This window comes from the organism of the source record quoted next, unplaced genomic scaffold, assembly GCF_019419815.1.
Source record: "Pyrus x bretschneideri cultivar Hongxiangsu unplaced genomic scaffold, Pyrus_bretschneideri_v1 Contig116, whole genome shotgun sequence".
Taxonomy (NCBI): domain Eukaryota; kingdom Viridiplantae; phylum Streptophyta; class Magnoliopsida; order Rosales; family Rosaceae; genus Pyrus; species Pyrus x bretschneideri.
Window position 1 is genome coordinate 90,661 of NW_025999409.1, and position 5,304 is coordinate 95,964.

Below are 5,304 nucleotides of genomic sequence, written 5' to 3' on the forward strand. Positions count from 1 at the left end.
TTTTTGCATGCTAAACTGCAAACTGAACAAAACCAAACCGCAATATTAATCAACCTATGTAATCCCTTCTAAGCCATGTAGTTCGATTATTGTTTCAAATTTATACAAACTGCAGTGTTTGGTTTGATCTGCGATTTGGACCCAAACTGAACCAACCGAAACTACCTCAGCCCTACTCAAGACCCATAAGCATAACCACTCACTTTTAACAATAAAAACTTCAAAGACGGATATTACCACTTAGTATAATGGTATATAGTATTTGTCTTTCACTTTTATATAAAAAATGGATATTAAGAGCCTTTTCCTTCTCTCATTCTCTATAAATATGGAGGAACTTACTACGAGGAAGTTGCTTCATCAGCAAGCTTTTAAGTAGGACAATTGTTCATATTCAGTGTCTTTTGAAATTCTGAAGTAGCCCAGACAGGCTTTTGCTGCTTCAATTGCTCGATTGGTTTTCCAGACACACTTCTCTATATTTACTCTTACATTTCAGCTAATAAGGTTCTCAAATTCTTTGTTATACATACTGCTTTCACTGATTCACTGGGTACATTCTCTTTCCCAACTATCACACTCTCAGTAAAAATTGGCTTTGATCACAATGCTGTTTCTTTGCACTTTGGAGTGGAATTTATTTGGTTATCATTTATCTAGTTCCACAAGTGTGTGACATACAGAGAAAGTGAAAATCATAAAAAAAGATGGACTCATTTTGTTATCTTTTTTCGAAAACTCGGTAAATCTTGTAGGGAGAAGCTATGGAACCAGTTAGCATGAAGATTGATAGAACCCCGAAGCTATTTGCTGAGTCTCTTCCATTTGCCAGAAGGTTTCTTTCTGCCTTTAATTATTGATTTTTTAAATTAGTATTGTTTGGCCGAAAGAAAGGAAAAATGAAGAGAAGAATGTATGGGGGAAAAGTGAAAATTTCCTTTCGATTTTTTGGTTAGAAAATGATACTAGCACTAATACCCGCGCGATGATGCGGGTCATCAATAGTGACATCATTTTTTCAATAGGACGTTACATTTTAATTACATAATAGAAAATGATAGAAAACAGAAATTGTAAAAAAGAAGTTGATCATAGTAACTCTTGACAAAAACCTACTTCGCAAGGATGGAAAATTGGAGAAAATAGAAACGATCAACAAAGAAATGCATAAACAAAATGATTGAACAAAACAGGTTCTTTCTTGAGAACAAATGTAATTTTGCACACTGAATATATGTACATTAAGGAGAGTGGTAACATACGTTTTAATTTGTACAAATTGAATACTCGCAATATCAACAATGACATAATTTTTGCCAAGACATTAGAAAAATTATATTAATATTTGTAATTAGTGGATACCGTAATTACACGATAAAAAACAATAGAGAATGAGAATTGGATAAAGGAAGGTGAGCACATTAAAGTTTTTTCACAAGAGCTTATTAATTATGCAATGTGCGTTTTGTTTGCATTTCGTGGTTACTATTTTGTATCTTAATTTTACGTAATGTAAAGTATTTTACTAAAAACTGTTTTGTCATTGTTAAACCATGTGTGTGTATCTAACAGTAGCAAAAAATGGAGAGATGTTCATACCGAGCTTGATAAAACAGAGCAATAGGTTGCTCTTTGGAGGACTGGTGCTTGTTTGATGTTGGTAGGAGATTGTGTCAACATAGGAAAAAGACTAAAAAAAAAAAAACACAACATTAGTAAGAATTGATGGGTAAACATTAGTAAAGTTATTGTAGTAACGTGCATGATTTGGTAGAGGTTTGGATAAACTGAAGCAAATTGAATACTATAATTTACAGTGAAATAAAAATACTATATTCAAACATCCCAAAATAGGAATGAACTTCCAGAAAACATGGGCATGAAAATAAATGGCATTACTCACCCATTTAGTTGGACCATCAAACTGGAGCATTAGAAGGATCATCATGTACCTATAAAACCCAAAGGTAAATCTTAGCAACCCCAAAGTCTGTATGCAAGCATGAATAAATATGCATGTCTGAATCTATTCATAGTGAAGAAGACTACCTTAAGAAATATTTGCATCTGCAGCTTCATATGGCCATACAACGAAAAGCACTGCATACGATAACAAACTACAGTTGCACCACAAAAGGAATATGATCTTCCCCCTCAACTTGTATTTGCCATTGTTACTGTAACATCTGCATACAACATACATAAGCACTGATTTGAAATTTCTAAAGAAAAAAAAGCTCTTATTTGATAATGCACCAAATCCTATCCAAAAACCAAAGGGGTGCCATATCCCTAGATTAACAGAGCGTCTTTCTTTGTTCCAAAACAAATTTCAATTTGGCTTTGGTAAAGTAGAAAGATTACCATATACCTCATGCATAATGTCAACTTTGTTCTATTATTCGAGCATTATATTGTCCTTTTAGTTCTATCTCTCAACATGGGAAATACAATAAGACAGTAAAAACAAAAGTTTGTGATAGCTATTACATAGTGAAAGAAAATAAGACATTCACATAGTGATAGCTATTTACTGTCCTTTCTCACCATAATCTCGACTCTATTCCATTATTCAAGCATTCTACCGTCCTTTTAGTTCTACCATATGTGAATGTCTTCATACATGTCAGCATACACACACACACACACACACACACACACACACACTGAATTCTGAAAGCAATGAGAGAAATATACCCTTGGGGTGTTGATACCAGATGGGTGAGTGAGGAATCTAAGATGTTTGAGAGCAGAAATTTTTGAGAGATATACTATTAACATATAAATAAATTTTTTATATCAATGTTTACATGTACGTTGTTTAAGAAGGTAAATTAGCAAGATATACAGTGATCAAAAGATTAAAAGCAATAAAGTGCTCATTATTCGAAATATACATGAAAGTTGTCATTCACATGATCCAAATGGTAGTTAATACAGAGGACAAAACATAAGGAAACAAATATTATAGCGGCATAAGTTGAATAATTGCAGCAAGTAAACAAATAGAAGACTCAAAAACTGGAAATCAAAGCAGGTAACATTGAGTTTTAATAACCGAAAAGGGAACTTGTTTAAGCAACTCCACAGCAGCATTTATACTTGGATGATGAGCTGCAAAAACAAAAAAGAAAACACAAATTAAAATAAAAATATATAATTTAACACTAATCCAAGGATTAAATATCAAATATAAAGTCATTAGGATTGGGACCTTTGCATTGAGGAAAATCTACTACATTATAAATTCCCTCCTGATAAAGCCCAATCAGGGGGTTTTCCGGTGAGCCACGAACTACTAACTTTGCGCGACACCGCCATCCCCACTAACACCAAACCCAGATAATATGAAGATCAAAACTAACCAATACCAGAAAGATATTTCTTTTTATTTAAATTTTATGAAAAGGCCTAAACTTTACGAAATTAAGGGGAAAAAAAAAGTTGAGTAAGGCACCAATTTGCAACTGTTAAAAGTGAAATATGAGACTCCCAATTGTCTTGAAGAACTCTGTCGCCTCCTCGATGATGACCGGACAGTGGAGATTGAACTCGTGCTTAGAGCCGAAGCACTTGATTATACACCGAACAGAAAACAAAATTTAAATCAAGTTAATAAACTAATAGGGATTTGAGCTAAGAGTAACGATTCGAAGTGCGGGCAGCGGAGGGCGCAGGTTAGCAGCGGCGAAAGAGGGGTTGAGCTAGGACTCAGTGAGAGAGAAGGTAGTGCTGAAGGCACTATTTGTCAACCAATTATATAATAGCCACAAAAACAATGCTAAAATTTTCTACACACACAAAAAGAAATTGACAAAATTTAACCAAATGTAATTTTAGCAGAGGAAAACAAAAAAGTAAATAGAACAGAAACAAAATCTCAAAATCCAAGTAAAATGAAGAACAAAAATCGCATGACCAAAATTAATATATAAAAAAAAAAACCCAACATGCATGAAAGACAAATAATCAGTGAAAGCAAGGAAATCCATTTGCAAAGAAGGTTTTTGTTTGCGAACCTCAACAACTGGATCTTGTTAACAACAAGGCGAGGAGCAGAACCAAGCCGGAAAAAATTGAGCCAAAGCTTCAGAAAAGTGGATCTTGTGAACAACAAGGAGAATTAAGCCAAAGAAAATTGAGCCAAGCTTCAAAAAATTGATCTGAACTGGTATCTAAGTTTTGAAGGGTGTGGGTGCAACTAGAATCAACGAAACCAGGACAAAAATTGAGAGGCTACAGTCGAAATAGAGGCTTGATCGATGATGATTTCTATGATTTCACGGGTGTGGAGGCAGTCAAAATCCGCACGGCACCAAAAACCGACAACGCGAGAGGGCGAGTTTGAGATCAATAGAAGAGAGGTCTATGAGAATCCAACGAAAAAGAAGGGAAAAATCCAGAAGATACAACCCAAATAAAGGGTAGGTCGATGATGGACGCGTGGATTGAATGGGCAAAACAGCCATTTGACTGTATAAATGTGGAAACATCAAGGAAAACAGAGGAAAAATCCAGGGGCAAAACCGTCTGCCCACTGGTCATCCACAATACCATCTTACTGAGTTTTAGTATATAGAGATATAATATATATATATATATATATATATATATATATATATAATATAATTTGTCGTTCAGGGAAAGGAAGAGGATTCTAGGTTGGAGAAAGCAAGGAGCAGGGAGAAAAAGGAGGGTGCCCAAAAAAGCAAAACGATTCTAGGGTTTGATGGAGCCTGCAGCCAGTTGAAGCGGTGGAAAGGATGAACACCGAGTTGAAGAGAAAGAGGGAAGAAGCAGCGTGACCCACACGTCCAATTTTGCTCTCCGTTTGACAGCAAAGCAATAGGAAAGGGCACAGGTACGCGTGGGCAAAAATTGGAGGGATTGCGAGAAACGATGTCACACCCCGATCGAGATCAGGGCATGCTGGTCGTCACGTGGAAGTGACGTAACCAAGTGCATAGTGCGGAAGCTAAGTAAAATAGTAATAAAAATGGTACGAATAAATAAAACTAGCTTTACACAACGTAATAAAAATCAAGTGCAAGCGAAAGTGTGAACCCTAAGTTCAGAGCATAAAGCCTAATGCAGTCCAAAAGGAAATGACGACAACAAAAGCACACCTGAAGGTGGTCCTACACTGGTGGTGGTCTGTCAGATATATCGGGAAAATCCTCAGGGAAGCCACCAAATGTGCTAGCCAACTAGAACCTGGAGGGGCGCAAAACAAAAGCGTGAGTGGGCAAAAACAAAGCTTTTCGAAAACCAATTTAATAAATAAGTTCTAACCCTTCGCGATAA

General features: G+C 35.7%; 1 long non-coding RNA gene across 1 annotated transcript; it reads right to left on the reverse strand.

Annotated features, from left to right (window-relative positions):
- Positions 1–2,916: 2,916 nt before the first annotated feature.
- On the reverse strand, positions 2,917–3,530 carry LOC103942173. The gene is made up of 2 exons (XR_007255795.1): positions 3,215–3,530; positions 2,917–3,114 (listed from the first exon to the last, which is right to left on the reverse strand). It is a non-coding gene; the product is annotated as an uncharacterized LOC103942173 (long non-coding RNA).
- Between the last annotated feature and the right edge of the window lie 1,774 nt (positions 3,531–5,304).